Source organism: Mobula hypostoma, chromosome 7 (assembly GCF_963921235.1).
Source record: "Mobula hypostoma chromosome 7, sMobHyp1.1, whole genome shotgun sequence".
Lineage (NCBI taxonomy): Eukaryota > Metazoa > Chordata > Chondrichthyes > Myliobatiformes > Myliobatidae > Mobula > Mobula hypostoma.
In genome coordinates this window covers 48,384,612-48,405,294 of record NC_086103.1, presented here as the reverse complement: position 1 = coordinate 48,405,294, position 20,683 = coordinate 48,384,612, and the positions used below count along the sequence as shown (strand labels likewise).

The window sequence follows — 20,683 nt, the reverse complement described above, 5'->3', positions numbered from 1 at the left end:
GTTGAAGCAGGGAGGCTGAAGGAGGATTTAGACAGATTGGGGAATGGTCAAAGCAGTGGCGGGTGAAATATAGCTTGGGGAAATGCACTTTGGTAGAAGGAATAAAGCTGTGGACTATTTTCAAAATGGGGAGAGAATTCAAAGGTCATAGGTACAAAGGGACTTGGGAGTCCTTGTGCAGGGGTTCTCAACTTGTGGTCCATGGACCCCTTGCTTAATGGTATTGGTCCATTGCACAAAAAAGGTTGGAAACCCCTGCCCTAAAGGTTAACTTGCAGGTTCAGATGCTGGCAAGGAAGGGTGGTTAATCTATGGAATTCATTGCTACAGAGGGCTGTGCAAGCCAAATCATTGTATATATTTAAGTTGGTAGGATCTTAATTAACCAGGATGTCAAAAGTTATGGGGAAAATGGGTTGAGAAGGAAAATAAATCAGCCATGATGGAATAGTGGAGCAGACTCAATGGGCTGAATAACGTAATTCTGCTCCCAGTTCTTATGGCCCTATAATGGTTATGGCCTAAATTTAATTACACAGATAAAAGATAAGGTGAGCATGATTACTTTATAAAAGTAATTAATCGACCTTTCTTAAATGGAATATTAGGAATGCATGAATCTTACTCTATTGATTGGAAAGGAAGAAAAGATCTGGAATGGATTTATAACAATAGGACAATACAAGGAGCTTCTTAGTGTGAGAAAGCATTTAGAATTGCTTAATATTTTTGTATTCCTGATTTGATGTTTTTGACAGGAAAGGAATGCATCTTTAGAAGATGCATACCTCAATAGGTAAACCAGGAGTATAAAGCAAATGAAACTCTAATAGGCTTTTACCAGAATCAGTGACAGTTTAAATTCAAATATCCTGCATTCACTGATTTTCAGAATTTGTTTTATTCCAGAATGAGATGGTATTGCATAATGGAGTTCCAGTCAATACAGCTTGCAATTGACAATTAAATCAATCCATTAATCTTCTTTTGTAGAGAAGATATAGTAAGTTTCCTTGTATAGTATTTTTGAATGTGAAAATCATGTTGTACTTAAGACTTTGTCATAGAGATTAATATGTTATTGCTTATAACATATAAAGTATTGGAGAAAGCATGGTAATATTTGTATGTAGCACTAGAATCTATCTAGAAGTGGTTAGTTATGTACTGTATCATAGAAAACACTAGTGTTGCCAAGAGACTGTACTATATACAGTATTAAGTTGTGTGGGGTGATTCTTGCTTTCAGGTTTGTATCCCAGAAGGGAGAATAGAGTTGAAGGATGCTTGAGTACAAGGTTGTCTGTGGTCATTTATCCCTTAAGGCCAGAAAGATCAGCTTTTATTCCTTGGAAAACAAAAACTGTTTTGTTTGACTATTAGTCTTGAAGCTTCATGCAAGTGGAACCCTCTTCTCACCTTTCCTATGACACTTTTCAAAATGAAATAATATTTATAAAGTTACCTTCAGTCTTACAATTTTGAACTGAGACTCAGACTATTCTATCTTTCCTGATAGGTTAAAGCTCTCTGATCCAATATGTTTTGTACCTTCAGTGATTTTATTTTTTCATAGCTATTTATAGGAACCTTTCTGTGGTTTAACCAGGAGTCTGGAACTTGTCTGCTTACCTTCTGGAAATGAACATCAGTACTTGTATCCTATGCCCCAGTTAACAGCAAGCATTTGACATGCCTCCTTCACCAACCTATCTACTATACCTGTACTACTATCTTTTGGGTACCTTTGGACTTGTATACCAAGGCACTTTTGTTACCTTTTGCATTTCTAATGTCTTGTCTATGTATACCCACCACCCAAAGTTTCCATTTCTCCTTCAGTTTTTTCCCCAAAGAGTATGTCCTATCTCCTTGCCAAAATAAACTCCAGACAATTTCTTATTGGGTATTTGAAAGCTGTGTCCACTCTGCAAGTAATTTGTGTATCACATATTTCATTACAGTCCATGTCATTTGCAAATTATGAGATTGTACTTCCAATTCCCTTTTTAAATTGTTCATTTAACTGTTGAATGAGGCAAATGTCCTACACCAATCATTGTGAGGCACCAGCTCCCAGCCTTTTCCATCTGAGTAATAACTGATGAACATTTATTCTGTTCTTATTTGCAGTCAGCATGCTAGTCAATGTGTTACTTGTGCTTGGAACCACATATTCCATTCTAAGCCATGAGTCTGTTTTCCGGAAGCAAGTAAATAGCAGCAGAAAATTGATCATCGGTTTTGTGGGGTTCTACCTTAACGTACACTGGCATATTCTCAACATTGAAGTGAAGCTCTTTGGTGGGCAAGTAATATTTTCTACCACATTGCATGTGAGAAAATTAACTCAAACTACAATTTAAAATTTACCCTTCCTAAAGTGTAGGTTATGCTTGAACAAACCTAGAACATGACATTCATATATGTCATAATTTGAGCTATTGGTTTGTGTAGTATTTGTTGTAAAATACGTATTCTGTAATGTTAGAATAGCATGTTAAGTAAGCCTAGTGATAAAGCTGCTATGATCCACTCTGTTTCAACTAAGGAATGACTTGTTGTCAAGGAAACTGATATGCATGAATTCTATTTCTTCAGCCTTGCTTTCCTGAATGCTACTATTCTCTCCTAACTTTTGGAGTCAATTTGTGTGATGGGGAAAGAGAGAGGGATGAAAAGAGCAGAATTTGACCATGTTGTAAGTTGATAGTTAACTGGGAAATATAGCTGAGATTGTTCTAGTTATGTGCTGCAGTACAAAGAAACCTGTTGGGAATGATGTGAGATAATGTTGATGTTACAGCGTAGATTCAAATATAAACATGAGCATCACCATTAATAATATGCTGTTGCATGATGTTTTAACATATTACAGATAATATAATTTTTGCAGTTAGAGTAACAGAAAGATTACAAAGAAAATAGCTGTTTGCATCAATGATGGACATGAGTTCAGCTGCAAGGCCCCAACTTCTGGAATTCTCTCTCAGTCTCTCCAGCTTTCTGACTTGCTGCTGCTGCTTAAAGCATCTTTTAAAGCCTACCTTATCTCCATTCATTTCTTAATATGGCTCACCTATTTAAAAAAAATTAATACTGCATTAATAGTGCATAAATTTAATATATGAAATGCATTGTGTTTCACCTTGAGAAATTGTTTATTTCACAGATTTGTGCATCACAGAAACAGGCCCTTCTGCCCTCCATGTTTGTGCTGACCATTGAGTCCCTTTTCCAAGCGAATCCGGTTTACAAGCATTGGATTTGTAACCTCCTATGTCTGGATATTCAATTATCCATCCAGCTGGCTACATTAATATTGTTAGAGTGCCTCACCCCCCATCATTTTGCCCTGGATTGTTTCTAAGCCTTTTATTGCTTAACTGCCTTCTGGCCTTGAACATCTCTGCATGGGGCAAAGTTTCCTCTCATCTACTCTATTAATGCCTTAAGTATTGTATGCTTGTATGAGGTTCTTCACCCCCCCCCCCAACTCCTTTGTTCTGAAGAAAATAAACCCAGCCCATCAAGTCTTATCTCATAACTGAAAAATTCCATCCCAGCTGACATCTGGGTGATTCTCTTAATGCACTCTCTCCAAGGCAATCACATCCTTCCTATTGTCTGTCAAACTGAACTGCATACAATATTCCAGCCACGGCTTGACTGATATTTTCCAACATCTTACCAAGACTACTTTTGTATTCTATGTGCCAATTAATGAAGGTGTTGTTGGGGATCTTTGAACTCGGTTGCTTCTAAGGTTTCTTTGTTCCTCAGTGTTCTTTAGACCCAACCGTGCTTGGAATAGGTCCTATCCCTTATTAGACCTCCCCAAAATGCATCACTTTACATTTATTGTGATTAAGTTCTGTCTGCCTTTGCTCTGTCCAACTTATCAGCTGATCATTTTCATTCTGTAGGCAAAGGCTATCTCCCTCACTATCAATAATTTTCAAATCATCTGCAAGTTTACCAGTTATTCTGCCTACATGGGCATTAATGTATATGGCAAACAACAAAGGTCCCAGCACCAATCCCTGTAAGTTATGAGACTTCCTGTCACAAAAGCAACCCTCCACCATCATTTTCTGTCTCCAACTTTCATGCTAATTTTGGATCCAACTTGCCTTGGACTTTCATGGTTATGGTATTTGCCCTTTTCTCTAATCTTTCACATTGGAACTTATCAAAGGCCTTAATGAAGTCCATGTAAACCACTGTCATCATCTATATATTTATTACTTCAAAAACCATCTGAATTAAATTACTCAGACAGCATCTCCCAGCACCAAGTCCTTGATCAATCCATGCCTTTTAGTTTAGATTAACTTGTTTTTCAAGATTTTTTTCCAGAAATTTCCGTACTACTAATATTAGATGTATCATTAGTAATTTTATTTCAAATATTTCAAGAGGATAAGACTTGAGAGAATAGGACCAATCAAGTGTGACAGTGGAAAAGTGTGTATGGAACCGGAGGAGATGGCAGAGGTACTTAATGAATACTTCGCTTCAGTATTCACTACGGAAAAGGATCTTGGCGATTATAGGGATGACTTGCAGCGGTCCGAAAAGCTTGAGCATGTAGATATTGAGAAAGAGGATGTGCTGGAGCTTTTGGAAAGCATCAAGTTGGATAAGTCACTGAGACCGGACAGTATGTACCCCAGGCTACTGTGGGAAGTGAGGGAGGAGATTGCTGAGCCTCTGGCGACGATCTTTGCATCATCAATGAGGATGGGAGAGGTTCAGGAAGATTGGAGGGTTGCGGATGTTGTCCCTTATTCAAGAAAGGGAGTAGGGATAGCCCAGGAAATTATAGGCCAGTGAGTCTTACTTCAGTGGTTGGTAAGTTGATGGAGAAGATCCTGAGAGGCAGGATTTATGAACATTTGGAGAGGCATAATATGATTAGGAGTAGTCAGCATGGCTTTGTCAAGGGCAGGTCATTCCTTACAAGCCTGATTGAATTTTTTAAGGATGTGACTAAGCACATTGATGAAGGTAGAGCCGTAGATGTAGTGTATATGGATTTCAGCAAGGCATCTGATGAGGTACCCCATGCAAGGCTTATTGAGAAAGTAAAGAGCCATGGGATCTAAGGGGACATTGCTTTGTGGATCCAGAACTGGCTTGCCCACAGAAGGCAAAGAGTGGTTGTAGACGGGTCATATTCTGCATGGAGGCTGGTGACCAGTGGTGTGCCTCAGGGATCTGTTCTGAGACCCCTACTCTTTGTGATTTTTATAAATAACCTGGATGAGGAAGTGGAGGGATGGGTTAGTAAGACACAAAGGTTGGGGGTGTTGTGGATAGTGTGGAGGGCTGTCAGAGGTTACAGTGGGACATTGCTAGGATGCAAAACTGGGCTGAGAAGTGGCAGATGGAGTTCAACCCAGATAAGTGTGAAGTGGTTCATTTTGGTAGGTCAAGTATGATGGCAGAATATAGCATTAATGGTAAGACTCTTGGCAGTGTGGAGGATCAAAAGGATCTTGCAGTCCAAGTCCATTGGACATTCAAAGCTGCTACGCAGGTTGACTGTGTAGTTAAGAAGGCATACAGTGCATTGGCCTTCATCAATTGTGGGATTGAGTTTGAGAGCCGAGAGGTAATGTTGTAGCTATATAGGACACTGGTCTCACTACAGGAAGGATGTGGAAACCATAGAAAGGGTGCAGAGGGGATTTACAAGGATGTTGCCTGGATTGGGGAGCATGCTTTATGAGAATAGGTTGAGTGAACTTGGCCTTTTCTCCTTGGAGCAACAGAGGATGAGAGGTGACCTGATGGGGTGTACAAGATAATGAGAGGCATTGATTGTGTGGATCGTCAGAGACTTTTTCCCAGGGCTGAAATGGCTAGCATGAGAGGGCATAGTTTTAAGGTGCTTGGAAATAGGGACAGAGGGGGTGTCAGGGGTAAGGTTTTTACCCAGCGAGTGGTAAGTGCGTGGAATGGGCCACCAGCGGTGGTGGTGTAGGCGGAAACAATAGGGTATTTTAAGAGATTCCTGGATGGATACATGGAGCTTAGAAAAATAAAGGGCTATGGGTAAGCCTAGGTAGTTCTAAGGTAAGGACATGTTCGGCACAGCTTTGTGGGCCAAAGGGCCTATATTGTGCTGTAGGTTTTCTATGTTTCTATATTATTTTGTGTAAATTGAAAGGTTTTTCCAATATTTAACCTGCCTATCATAGATATATGCCATCAAAATGTTTTAATGAAGATTATTATTTGGGAAGTAATATTCTGGATATAGTCTAGAATACAGTTGTCATATTGCAATATCACCAAAGAAGTTAGTGTACAACATGATCTTTTTCATCTGAAGTCCCCTCCAGTGCTGTAGTTTCAAAGGGTACTGCTTCAATGTAACATACTCCTTGTGTTGCTGACAACCTTGGCAGTTAGTGTGGTGGTATTACAGCTTGAGGCATCAGAGTTTGGAGTTCAGGTCTGGCACTGTGTGCAAGAAGTTTGTACATTCTTCCCCTGAGCATGTGAATTTTTTTTCCAGGTTTGCCTGTTTCCTCCCACAGTCCAAAGATGTACCTACCCTTTGGTAGGTTAATTGGTATGTAATCGTAAATTGTGCTGTGTTTAGGCTGGTGTTAAATAGGTGGATTGCTGGGTGGTGTGGCTTGTTGGCTGGAAAGGCCTGTTCTGTAATGTATCTCTAGATGAATGAATAAATAAATAAATAAACAGACTAGGCTGGCGTCATACTTCTTGCAAGTACGATAGTTCTGGTTGCTGGAGGCAGTGTACCTCAGGCCCAGAACATTACTGCAGGGGCTCTTCAGAGACGTTCTCCTGACAATGCAGCTGCTTCATCGATGACCTTGCTTTCATTTTTGTCATAAAGCAGTGATCTAGAAATTAAATAATCCAAAAGTAAAACATCATTTGACAAAATATTGGAATCCATTTTTAAGGTAGTGGTACAGGCTACTTAAGCTATAGTATGATTTAGGAGAGTCAACATGCTTATAAGAAACGAAAATCATGTTTGTCAAATCTCAATTTTCTGAGAAAAGTGATGAGCAGTATAGTTCAAAGGGAATAGTAGATCCAGATTTTGAAAAAAGGTCTTTGACTATGCTGGAGGAAATATCCATGAATAGAGAATTGATTAAAGTACAGAAAACAGTAGGAGTAAACAGGCCATTTTCAGGTTAGGCTGTTACTCGTGGAATGATATTGTAATTAGTATGGGCTCCTAATCTATTCCCAGGCTATTAGTAATTTAAGAAGATGTGTGTCTGCTAAGGGTTTAGGTATTAATAAGGAGGGCAAGAAAATGGTAGATCTAGTATTATACGGTTAGGAGAATAGAAAAGTGGTAGTATTTTAACACTCTGCAAAATTAGAAAAAGCGGTGCACACAGAGATCTTCATGTGCTAATAATCATTGAATTGTAAAAATAGCGTGAATACAGCTGGCAAGGCAAAGACATTTATTGCAACAGACTTGGAGTACACAAGTTGGAAAGTTTTGCTGTAATTGTGTAGGGTTTTTGCAAGATTCTATCTGGAATATACAGTTTTGATGTCCGCACACAAGAAGAGATATTTGGAGTCAGTTCAACATTGATTTGTGACATGCAAACGAGGAAATCTGCAGATGCTGGAAATTCGAGCAACACACATCAAAGTTACTGGTGAACGCAGCAGGCCAGGCAGCATCTCTAGGAAGAGGTACAGTCGACGTTTCGGGCTGAGACCCTTCATCAGGACTAACTGAAAGAAGAGCTAGTAAGAGATTTGAGAGGGGGAGGGGGAGATCCAAAATGATAGGAGAAGACAGGAGGGGGAGGGATGGAGCCAAAAGCTGGACAGTTGATTGGCAAAAGGGATATGAGAGGATCATGGGACAGGGTTTTCCCCTCCTCCCCTTTTCTTTCTCCCTCGGCCTCCTGTCCCGTGATCCTCTCATATCCCTTTTGCCAATCAACTGTCCAGCTCTTGGCTCCAACCCTCCCCCTCCTGTATTCTCCTATCATTTTGGATCTCCCCCTCCCCATCCCACTTTCAAATCTCTTACTAGGTCTTCTTTCAGTCAGTCCTGACGAAGGGTCTCGGCCTGAAACGCCGACTGTACCTCTTCCTAGAGACGCTGCCTGGCCTGCTGCGTTCACCAGCAACTTTGTGTGTGTTGCTTGATTTGTGACATGAGGGGTTGCTCCGAGAAGAGAATGGGTAAAGTTAGCAAATAGTCACTGGAGTTTGGAAGATTGAATAATGGTTTAATTGGATTGTACAAGATTCTAGGAGAGATGATGAAATGCCACCCAGATGCTGAAAGGCTTCTTTCTCAGGTGGGAACATCCTGTACCAGGGGTATAATCTTCACATAAGGTTATCCAGTTTGGACTGAAATTAGCATTTTTTCCTCAGTGTATGTAAAGTTTCAGAATTTTTTATCTTCATGTGAACCTTCACTAGTTTGTCATTGAGTTCTGGACAGTATGAAGTTTAGATGGGAAAGTAGAGGAGGTACAGAATCAGCCATGAGCTGACTGAACGCAGAATAGGTTTCAGGAACCTCTAACTAAATCTATCAGAACAGATTATCCTGATAGATGGCACAGTGGTAAACTGTAAAGAGGGAATAGTCTTGAATGTCCTTAAGTTGGATTCTAGATCTTTGCAAGTCTCATGATGTTAGGTTATAGTTGGATAATAAACCTTCTGCTGTACACCACTTAGTGCTTTCCCTGAGTTCAGCTTATGACCCTCTTCTATTACTACCATTAAGGCGGAGGTACACGAGTCTGAAGAACTATACCTAATGTATTAGGAACATCATCTTTTCCTCTGCCATCAGATTTCTGAACAGTCCATGAACTAATGGACATTGCCTCGCAATTCCTCCTTTTCACTATTTATTTATTTTTATTGTTAACTTAAAGGGATTTTTTTGTCTTGCACTGTACCGCTGTCACAAAACACTTTTCACAACAACCTAATTCTGAATCTATGAATCCCAATGATAACAAAAGCCACCATTGGGCATGGTCTCGGCCTGAAACGTTGACTGCACTTCTTCTTAGAGATGCTGCCTGGCCTGCTGCGTTCACCAGCAACTTTTATGTGTGTTGTTGGGCATGGTAGATGTTTTAAGTGTTTACAATACTTTTCAGCTAAAGTTTGCCAGTAGTTCATTTGTATTGGTCTCTCCTGAAGTATTCAGTGTTGTAGAAACTAGTCTTCAGCTAATTCAGTGTTCCCATGGGGAATTATTTGAATGCAGCAAAGGCTATAGAAGTTAATACTGTTGCATATTGTGTGGAGCAAGAACTTCAACAGAATAGTATGATTAAGTGTTCTTATTGAGTCATGTTAGTAATGGTACACGTTGGGCAACTTGCAATGTAGAAGCTATGAACAGGGCCCAGTGAGACAAAAGATGGGCACACTCAGAAAGAGAGTGCCTCCCACACATTGGAGGCCTGTAGGTATGTAACAGACACCATCCGGGGTGTTCTGCAGGTAAATCTTGAAGTTAAATGTGCTCTTATACAACTATGATACTGCCAAACACCTGGTAATATGGAGATTTGTCCTGGTATATTCTACCCGTAGAAAGCATGCAAATAAAGTACTGTCCTATCAGTTCTAATCGTCAGCAAAGTGGCGGAAGCTGCTTAAGAAAATGTTTTTAAGCTTAATATTCATCATTAAATCTGCCTACTCATGTTTATCTTGGTTTGTACTTTAGCTTAGTACTCGTTATCTCCAGACAACATTACAGCCTTAGTCCAAACATGGACGAAAGAGCTGAGTTTCAGCAGTGAGGCAGAATTGCCTATTTTTATAGTCAAATTATGCCTTGGCATTGTATCCGATTAAGGTTTCTTTGTACAATGGAAGGAAATGGGAAGCCAGTACATTCTCTATTCTAGCTCAAGTTTACACAAAAGATAATGGTGAGGTTATTGGGGGGTCAATCGTTTGAGCTGTAGCAATATTAATTCAGCATTTCTATAGGGCAATATCCAAAGTGCAACTTTTCATGTCATTTTCCATATTAGTAAGGTCAGAAGTATGTATGTAATTATATCTAACTCCACAGGTGATTTTAAAAAAACAACACTTTTCAGTAGAACCTTGATAGCATTCAGCCATAGTCTGGTAAGTGGAAAATATTATTAACTGTCATGGAATAGCCATTTCCAACCAGAGAGAATCTAACAACCTGTACATGACACTTAGTGGGATTACCATCACCAGAATCTTTATCTTTAAGATGGCATTCAACATTGACCTGAAATAACTAGTAAATAGGAAGTGTAGAAAAGTGACTATGAATTTCATAGGATGGGATTTGCTACCTGAGTCCCAAAAACCCTTCCACCATCTACAGGGCAAAAGTATGTTGTATAATGGTGCCAGGGTGAGTGCAGCTCTGTGCACTACCCAGCCTTAGCCTATTTGTTTGACATGCAGTCCTCTGTTCTGAACATTTATTCCCTCCATTATCAGCAGACTAGATGTACCACAGTGGGTACCTCTAGAAAGTGCTTTGCAGCAATACCCATTCTTCTAAACAGCACCTCCCTACCCTGCATGTACATCAAGAATAAAGGCAGTAGCCGTAATGGGATGTCAGCACCTGTGAGTTTCCTTTTAATGTAACACCATATTGAAATTAAAGTACATCAGTGATGGTCCCAAAGTGGGAACTCATGGGCCAACAGTATTGTGGGGCTACAATAGTTCATGAAGCTTCACCATCACCTTTCACCATCCCCAGTCATGTGGGGGACAAGTGGTGGCTTTGCCCAGTTCCTGAAAGTAAATTGAAAAGTGAGTACATTGGTAGATGATTGAACAGGGTAATTGCAGGTATAGGTAGAAAATTGACAAATGATGTTGTGGTACACATGCCAGCTTGGGTTAACCTGTGAGGTTCAGTGGCATTTTCTATCAACAGAAACTGCATTGTAGTTACAAGAACAGGTCAGAAAATGGATAACGGGTATACATAATTCAGATCCAAACTTGAATCTTTTCCGCAATCCACGTAATGATCTCCTTTTGCCTTGATAAATATACCTGTAATGGAGGCTATCTGTTGGTCACGGTCGACTATGGATATTGCATCATAGTAGCTGTCTACGTGATATGCAAGCCTGTACACAAGCCAGGGCAGTATAATGTGGAAAACGAGCTGCTGCCCATGCAGCAGGTATCATTCCATGCAGCTGATGAATCCAAAGGAACAGCAGAGACTGGCAGGTTGGCAGCGGCAGCAGCAGCATTGCAGGAGTTACCAGTCAGCATTGAAATCAATTTGGCACTGCCTTAGGGACTCTAGCTCCGGGTTTTTCCTTGGGGTTTACTCCTGAAGCCTTCCCCTTAAGTAGGTATGGCTGCAAGGCAATGGAGTTTTGAGATCTGAGTTTTCTTCCTCCTAGATGACCTGCCAACCACAGCTGATGAGTCCCATCTGCACAAAGTGAGTGGTTTTAAGGTGCCAGTAACCCTTCTGTCAGTAGATATAGTTCCTCTGGGCTTAGTAACTAAGCTACCTGTAAAGGCCAAGAGCTGAACTTAGTTGTATTTGAGATGCATGTCATTGGGAGCATTTAATTGGTAGTGGGAGCTTATCCCCACTGAATCCCCTGGCTCTGACAACCTTAAGGAACCGTACCTTCAATAGCACTCAGAATTCTTGTAGGATAAAGTAATGTGCATGATTAGTATCCATTTCACTCCCTTCACCATCAAATCACTGTGGTTGTATTGTGTACCATCAATAAATATACTGCAGCAGCTTGGTAAGATGTGTTATTCTAAGTCTTTTACCAACGACTGGAAGGACTGGAACCGAACAAGCTGGGGCACACTGAAAGTATCCTTCTAAATTGCAGACTTCCTGAGTTCGAAATATATTACCCATGTTGTCAATAACTCAAACTTGTGGGGTTTCCCAAGTTATAGCAAAGTGGATGATTTTGACTGGAAGCACAGTGGCAGTTCATGAAGCTGGCAGTGCCATCTTCAAGAGCAATTAAGAATGACAGGGCAAGAATTTAACGCTCAGTGAGCCCATATCCCATGAGTGATTTTTTTTCAAAGAAAAGGTCTCTCGTGCATTTTCGTTTAGACAGCCATTGTCTTGTGTGTAAATTTAAGCAGCATTTGCCAGCAGGGTGTTCAGTGCAATTGTCTCAACCATAATTTGGCTTCAATGTAAAGGAATTAGGTTGCTGAACTCAACAGTGTAATAATTGAATCAAAGGCAGAAGCCTAGAGGAAAGTGGATTGGAATTCAGTGCAAGGACATCAAAGAATGAAGTTGTCTACACAATAGGTGATCTTAAATTTTCATTTTTGTGTCCTTGTGCTAGTAGTAGAATTATCCTTCTCCAACAAAGAGGCAGCTTGTTTGTAATTATACAATAAAATACTGAACTAGATAATGTTTTTGAATATTTTTCATATTAACATAGTTCGAATATTTGTATTATTGATATACGGATGGAACACTTTGGAGTTTGTAATTGCCCTAGATTGCAGAGTAAGCTTTAATTTTATGTGTGTGGGCCATCAGCATGTGTTACCCTGTGTGTAATACACTTACAAATGTGATGGTTTGATGTCTAGAACAAACTCTTAAGTACTAATTATTGGTGTTTTAAATATATACACATGTATATCTGATGATTCATATGATAGAATAAGGGTTTTAGCACAGAATGATCATTTATAACATTTATCTCACTATTTTCAGCTATGAACAAACTGGATAAATTCATATCTACTAGGACAACTGGGATTCTTATATTTATAGGCTAAGATCCAATAAAAATCAAATATTTATGGGGGAAAAAGTATTGTTTTGAAGAGCTCCTTATTTGTGAGGCAAAATCTATCTGCTGAACTTGTTTCTCTGTCAAATCATTATAAAATTATTGAGGAGGAGAGCTTTGGATTCTAATTAAAATGAGACAAGAGAAGCTGTATCTGAAAGCATTAATTGTGTTGGTGAGAATTGAGTTTATTTTAGATAGCACTTGAGTGACCTGTAAGGAAGCAGTGAGGCCATAATAAGTGTAGCTAGAGATGGCTTTGATATTTTAACCCTTTAGCATTTTCCAGTGTATGGTAATTTCTTTGTGACTGGAACATTATATACCTGTCTAACTTTACCCAGCTGCAGTCAGGTTGAGATGTCCAACGTTAGTTTTATTATCAAAATACATATATGTCACCATATACACCCTGAGGTTCATTCTTTTGTGGGCATACTCAACACATCTATAGAATAATAACTATAAGAGAATCGATGAAAGACCACACAACTCGGGCATTCAACCACAGTGCAGAAGACAACAAACTATGCAAATACAAGAGTCCTTGAAAGACAGTCCATTGGTTGTGGGAACATTTCAATGATGGGGAATGTGATGTTAACCCCTTTGGTTCAAGAGCCTGATGGTTGAGGGGTGGTGGTGCAGCATTACCTAGAAGTGTTCCTGTATTACTAAACATGAAGATTTGTTGATACTGTATAGCAAAATTCTATAATACCTTTGTGGTGATTTTTTTTATTGTAAGGAATGTTAAGTTGCCATGGATGAAGTTGAAACAATTTTTGATATTTTGTTAGAATGCCCAACAACAAGATGAAGTGATGAAACAATGTGGTATCTTAATCAATCATAATCTCCCAATGCAGGAAAATTTAAATTGCAGATTATACAATTTCAAATGGAAAACGCATTTGTGATTTGTAAAGACTATATTAAACTTCAGTGGGTGAAAATATCAGCCAAGCTGCACTGGTGCCAGATGCAGCTAGATTTATATAGCTATTTGTACAATTATTGAAACTCGTTTTGAGTGCCAAATGATTTAAAAGACTGGATATCACTGGGTTAGTAGATTGTTTATCAATCTGTCCCAATCTAGGTATATCAATTGTAATCTGAGTAAATGTGTCGGAGCTGTTGAAAAATATATGAAAATGTTCAAATTGGTTTAGATAAGATTAGCAAAAGCACTGTATGAGACAATTATTTTTATTTTATCTGCTGCAAATGGACATAAGGTTGATCAACATTAAAAACAAGAATTTAGTTTGTTTTATATGAACTTTGTATTAGAATTTGACATTCATTTCTATGTTCCATACACTTTCAACATTAAGGAGCCCATTATAATATTAACATAATTAATCAGTCGGTAACCCATAATGAAATATTGAAACAGAAAACCTGGAAGTGCAATCATTTGGCAAACAATGTTTTAAAGTAAAAGTTTTCTAGTTATTTAAAAATGCAATCAAATGAATTAAGTTAATGAAATTTAGTGATGAGCCTTGATAAACTGAATAGATATTCTCACGCTTGAGGTTTTATTGCGACCACCCTAGCAAGGCACCATGATTCATACATTACTCTAAACTGGATAAGGCTGGGTATTTAGAATTACAGTTGGTTACAGCCAACAGGATACATTTGATGACAGGTAAGCGTTGTGGAATCTTATAGAATTCTGCAGTTCTCATGAAGAACCAGTTTGTGCAAAAGAACTAGAACTCCAGAATACTTGTAATTAAGATGGAAAATTAGATTATAAGAATTCAATTGTGTTCCACTGATTTTCAAAGAATTAAGATGCAGAAACATAGAAAGAATGTACTTTCAGTTATAAGGCTGTGGAGAATTTGCTAGCATTTTCTTTGCAGTGTTGGAGATGGTCAGAGACGCTGGATGGATTAGATATGATGTATATTATACGTATCTGTTAAAAGGCAGAATCTAAATGAGATTGTTCTGGAATTTAATTCTCTTTTATAAGAGTTGAATTGAAAGTTAGAAGAGATTTGTAAATTTTGAGCACTCTAATTTGTATAACTAAATAACTTTGCAAGTGAAAGTAAACAAAAACACTATCCTAAGTTATAAACAGGTTAACTTATTTGTCCAGATGGTTATGATTTTGTTTTCATAATTATTAGTTTAGAAGATTCTTAATTATTGAATAATGTAAAGTAAGTGGTGGAGGTTGTACAAAAGTCTGAAGCACTTGTATCCAGAAATGCCAAGCGGGTGAAGCATTTTTACTTCCAAAAGTCATCAGAGAAGCTAGTCATCAGTTGATTTAACTTCACATAATATTATGGAAAGTCCTGATTACACTGGAAAGCCCATGGTTCCATCAGCATCAAGCAGTAATGTTGATTACTTGTGCTCCAGAAATAGCCATGCTTTCAGCTATATGTACAGCAGAAACACAAAGAATGGAGAATTTCCGGAAGTAATTTGCCCACTACCAACAGGACAAATCCAACCTGGCTAATTGCTACCTCTCACCATAATTTATCTGTAGACTAATAGAAAGGATCACTAAAAATGGTATAAAGGGGTACTTAAAATGGGCATCAGTAGACCAGTTCTTATGTTCTCCCATTGCTGCTGGGCTTCTGACCTCATTACAGATCTAACCCAAGCATGCTGCACTTTGAATAGTTAGAATAACATCAAAAGATCATTTGATTTCATTGTAGCATCAAGAGGCCCAAGCAAAATTAAGTCAATGGGAATCACAGGAATACCATCTGGGTGAATAATACCTATTAATTGATTAATATTTGTTTATTTTTATTATTTACTCTCTGTCTCGCTATCCCTCTCTACCTCCCGGTCCATTGGGTCTATGCTGACCAATTAACCTATTAACCCAATCATCTTTGGAATGTGGGAGAAAACCAGAGGACCCAGAGGAAACCCATGTGGTCACGGGGAGACCATACAAGCTACTTGCAGATAGTGCTGGGAATGTAGAGTAAAAATGTTTGCAATTATTAAGGTCAATTATTTCTTCTCAGTCCCAGGACCCTTGGAGGAATTTCAGGGCTATGTCATTTAGATTCAACTATCTTTAGAAGGCACAGCAGTGACTTGTTTGGCATTTTCCCATTTAAAAAGTGACCCATTCAGAGAATGTTTGCTGATTGCATGGTGTTCAGTTCAATGTGTAGAACGCCATACTCACATAATATTATAGGATGATTGGCCAACCTGACCAATTGGGGTGATATAACATGTACCATTCACACTGGGCAAGTGACTAGCAATGACCATCTTGAACAAGAGAAAATCTAAACATCTTTTCTTGATATTCCAGAACTGGCTGTGCCTTTAGCCACGATTTTTCCAATGCATCTGTAGTGCTCAGTATGTACTTTAACTGAGGGTTATGAAAGAATAATTGCCCGTTTTCTTTACATCAGTATCCTGGATTTTACCATTCACTAGAAACCTGGTCTGGTATGCATTATGACAATAGGAGCATGTTAGAGGCTTTATACTCTATGGCTTGACTCTCCTAAAGTTTTTCCTCCTCATACAACATAAGGGTCCAGAGCAAAATAAGACCAAAGGACATTGGAGAAGAACTAGGTCATTCAGCCTATCAGCCTGTTCTGCCATTCTATCATGACCTGTTTATTATCCCTCTCAATCCCATTCTCCTGCCTTCTCCCCATAACCTTTGGTGCTCTTACTAATCAAGAACCTATCAACTTTTGTTTTAAATATACCCAATAATTTAGCCTCCACAACCATCTGTGGCATGAATTCCACAGATTCATCACACTCTCCTTCTCTATTTTCAAGGGACGACCTTCTATTCTGAGACTGTACCCTCTATCTAGGAATTTCAATATTCAATAGGTTTCAATAAGATTCCGCGCCCCCCCCCCCCGCCAATTCTTCTGAAATCCAGAGCCACCAAATACTCCTCATACATTAACTTCTGGACCCTGTCCAATGCCAGCATCCAAATTGGGGCCCAAAACTGCTCATAATACTTCAAATGCTGCTGTGTCTTATTTTGTTCTCCTTTAAAATTGTGAACTGGATATGACATTAAACGAATCTTGAATCTTGAATTTTGCATGAGAGATTGCTCCTTCAAACTGAGTTTGGTCTCGTCATGGCAGTAGAGGAGGCCATGGACAGACATGTTGGTAAGGAATTGGAAAGTTGAATTGAAATAGGTGACCACCAGGAGATCCTGCTTTTTGTGGTAGATGGAATAAAGATACTTGCTGAAGCAGTCCCCCGATATTTGTCAGGCCTCCCCAATGTAGAGGAGGTTTCACCAATGCAATAGATGAACTCAACAGACTTGAAAGCGGAGTGCATCTCTCTTGGAAGAACTGTTTGGGGCCCTGAGTAGTGGTGAGGGGGGGGAAGTATAGGGGCAGGATTAGCACTTGTCACGGTCACAGGGAATTTTTCTGTTGTTTCTAATTTCATCAACCATCCATTTTCCCTTGTGCTGTAGAATGTGCAGAAGGCGTCTGAGAGATACACCATGTCACATATCTGAATTTCTGTTTTCTGCCCAAACATATTTATCTAGTTTCTTAAATTATTCTAAATAAGCTATTTCTTCAAAGGAAGATGCCAGTATTGGAGGTCAACCCGCCCTGGTCTTCTGCCTGCTCTGGACCTTTTCTTTGCCAACTGCTGATGGGATATTAACTGTCTAGACTTCAATAATTCAACCTCACTCCTTCCAAGCACTTGGCTCTCCACTCCTTCCACACTAATCCTAACCTCACCATCAAACTCGCAGATAAGGGAGGTGCAGTAGTAGTTTAGCGCATTGACTTCTACCTTGCTGAGGCCCAGCACCAACTCTCAGACACCTTACTTACCCCTTGAACTGGACCCCACTAAGGAACACCAGGCCATTGTCTCCCACACCATCACCAACCTTATTAACTCTGGGGATCTCCCATCCACCGCCACCAACCTTATAGTTCCTGTACCATGCACCTCCCGTTTCTACCTCCTACCCAAAATCCACAAACCCGCTTGTCCAGGTAGACCCATTGTTTTAGCTTGTTCCTGCCCCACTGAACTCATATCAGCATACCCCGACTCTTGTTTTTTCCCCTCCTGGTTCAGTACCTTCCTACCTACATCCTTGACACCTCACACGCTCTTGATCTCTTCAAGGCTTCAGGTTCCCTAGCCCCCATCATCTTATTTTCACTATGGATGTCCAGTCCCTATACACCTCCATCCCCCACCAGGAAGGCCTCAAAGCTCTCCGATTTTTTTTCTGGACACCAGACCTAACCAGTTCCCCTCCACCACCACTTTCCTCTGCCTAGCAGAAATTGTCCTCACTTTCAATTTCTCCTTTGGCTCCTCCCACTTCCTTCAAACAAAAGAGGCAGCCATGGGCATTCACATGGGTCCCAGTTATGCCTGCCTCTTTGTCGGCTATGTGTAACAGTCTATGTTCCAAGCCTATGTTGGTGACTGTCCTGCACTTTTCCTTTGCTACATTGACAACTGCAATTAGAGCTGCTTCCTGCACCCATGCTGAACTCATTGATTTCATCCACTTTGCCTCCAACTTCCACCATGCCCTCAAATTCACTGGGCCCATTTCTGACACCTCCCTTCCCTTTCTTGATTTCACTGTCTCTATCTCCGGAGGCAGATTATTCACCGATGTCTATTACAAACCCATGGACCCTCACTGCTACCTGGACTATACCTTGTTCCACCCTACCACTTGTAAAAGCGCCATCCCCTTCTCTCAGTTTCTCTGACTCCACTGCATCTTTTCTCGGGATAAGACTTTTCACTCTAGAACAAAGGAGATGTCCTCCTTTTTCAAAGAAAAGGGCTTCCCTCTTTCCACCACCAATGCTGCCCTCAACCGCGTCTCTTCCATTTCATGCATGTCTGCTCTTACCCCATCCTCCTGCCACCCTACCAGAGATAGGGTTCCTCTTGTCCTCACCTGCCACTCCACCAGCCTCCGTGTCCATCATATAATTCTCCAAAATTTCCGCCACCTCCAATGGAATCCCACCACCAAGCACATCTTCCCCTCCCACCCCTTTCTGCTTTCCACAGGGATCGCAACTTAAGCGACTCCCTTGTCCATTCATCCCTTCCCACTGATCTCCCTCCTGGCATTTATCCTTGCAAGCAGAACAAGTGCTACACCTGCCCCTACACCTCCCTCACTACCATTCAGAGCCCTAAACAGTCCTTCCAAGTGAGGCGACGCATCACCTGTGAGTCTGTTGGGGTCATATACTGTGTTTGGTGCTTGCGGTGTGGCATCCTGTATATCGGTGAGACTTGACGTAGATTGGGAGACTGCTTCCATGAGCACTACGCTCCATCCACCAGAAAAAGCAGGATATCCAGTGGCCATCCATTATAATTCCACTTCCCATTCTGATTCCGAAATGTCCATCCATGGTCTCCAAAACTGTCACGATGAGGCCACACTGCTCCAACCCCCCCACCCCTTTTACTTCCATTGCCTTCTGTCTCTTGTACTAATCAACTTCCTAGCTCTTTACTTCATCCCTCCCCTTGCAATTTTCATCTGTCACCTAGTGTTTCTCTCTCCCCTCCTCCACCCCCCCCAACCTTTTAAATCTGCTCCTAGCTTTTTTTTCCCAGTTCTGCCGAGGGTTTTCAGCCCAAAGCGTCAACTGTACTCTTTCCCATAGATGCTGTCTGGCCTGCTGAGTTCCTCCAGCATTTCGTTTGTGTTGCTTGGAGATCATGATGCTTCATTTTAAAAAGATGTTAAAACACTTCTTACTGATTTAGTACATGGTGGGAAAGCCCAGCAAGAGTGATATAAATTGCTGAGGCAGAAAGTTTAAAATTTATTTCATTCCTTTCCTGATGCCTAGATGTATAACAGACCATAAAGAGAATCCGCTCACTCTTGTGAAATAGATGTTTTGTTTTCCCCAATTTTGGAGCTCACGTGTTAATGACTCAGTGTATTTTTATATAAATATTCTTACTTTGCTCCTGTGTTGCTGAAAATGTTCAAACAGTTCTTCAAGATTCTGCAGAATTTATGAAAAGGAGCCCTGGCAGTTTTATCTGAAGATCCTCAGAGATTTTTTTGTGTGAAAATGAAACTGGTTCACTATATTGAGCAGCATATCCAAGCCACAGAACACTTCTGTAGTCTCTTCCCTGAAGAACACCAACAGTACATTTTTGTTCTCAGACTGAAATGTATCAAGGGCTTGGGGTCAGTCTTCTGTGGTCCTCAATGAAGAACACAAGAGAAAAAGAAAAAGCTACTTTGATGTTAGTTGGAACTGTAGTCTTGTTCACACTGCCTAAAGAAAGCCCTACTAAACTACTTCATCAGTCAACCATAGAGAATCAAAAACAGAAAACCCCACAATATAAATAGCATCATTAGATTCAGGACTGACTATTGAGTTAGGTGAAAAGTAATCCTAAAATATTGTTATTTAGTCATTACATTAAAGAAACAAGATTTGACTTAGTTTTGAGTTGTCAGCCAAAATATAGTACATTTCCCTCCCCCCCCCCTTTTCATTTGGAAGATTCTAAAGATATGTCTCCATAATACACTGAGTCAAATCATTTCATGATAGATGATTTAGAAGAAGGGCGATATTCATCCATGAACTTTCCAGACCAATGTCTTTGGCTTTGGATCTGTTTCAGTGAAACAATTCCAAATAAAATTATGGATTCCAGAGGACACAGAGAACTTGTAATGTTGTGTGTAGTCCATATATTTTGACTGAGCTGAGATGACTTAAGTCAGAGACCTACCTGGATTAATGAGTGTTAGTTGGGGAAACTGTAGATCCAAGGTTAGTAGTCCTCTTGATGAC

At 40.0% G+C, this 20,683-nt stretch overlaps 1 protein-coding gene across 2 annotated transcripts in view; it reads left to right on the top strand.

The window, feature by feature from the left end:
* The window catches only part of LOC134349308 (transcriptional activator protein Pur-alpha-like), a 111,820-nt gene that overhangs the window by 14,585 nt on the left and 76,552 nt on the right, over positions 1–20,683 (top strand). The window lies entirely within an intron of this gene.